Source organism: Zonotrichia albicollis, chromosome 1 (genome assembly GCF_047830755.1).
Source record: "Zonotrichia albicollis isolate bZonAlb1 chromosome 1, bZonAlb1.hap1, whole genome shotgun sequence".
NCBI lineage: Eukaryota > Metazoa > Chordata > Aves > Passeriformes > Passerellidae > Zonotrichia > Zonotrichia albicollis.
The window spans coordinates 42,356,908-42,357,499 of NC_133819.1; the positions used below are offsets into that span (position 1 = coordinate 42,356,908).

At 37.8% G+C, this 592-nt stretch overlaps 1 protein-coding gene across 5 annotated transcripts in view; it reads left to right on the forward strand.

Moving 5' to 3' along the window:
* The window catches only part of LOC113460640 (uncharacterized), an 84,558-nt gene that overhangs the window by 75,345 nt on the left and 8,621 nt on the right, over positions 1 to 592 (forward strand). The gene's annotated exons all lie outside the window — the stretch shown is intronic.

Genomic DNA, 592 nt, shown 5'->3' on the forward strand with positions numbered 1-592 from the left:
TTTTATCACAACAACGTCAGGAAGAGTGTGTCCTGGAGATTTAGGCAGTTTATCTTGGATTTTTATTAATATTTTGGATTCTTTTTGTTATGCTCTAGCCTCTGGTACACAGCTGTCTTCATTTTGATGTTAGAATGGGATAGATCTTTGGGTGCCTCTATGCCTGTTATTCTTGTCTTATTTTATAGTGCTGTAACAAAAACAGCATCATCAGCATTCAGTGCTCACCACAGTACATTTAAGCAACTGGTCACTGCACTGAAACAGAACTCCTGGAGAAACTGAGATTATTTCTGAACAGTAATTGCCCACAAAAGGTCTAGCTCCCAAGTCTTTTCAGCCATTCATTTTCTGTTCAGCACCTCCTATGACATTTATTAAAGTAATTTGAGCAGATTATGTTGCACACAGTAGGACATTCCGAATTCCATCTTGACCTTCACAGTAGCATCTAATACTTCCTGGAAGATAGCACAGAATCCTTTTCCTTATACATACAAACAACATTCTCAGCTTGCAGCTGCTTGTTGACAAACACTCACTAGCTTCAGTTAAATACAAGGAAACCTAAGAACATTGAGACATTTGAAAA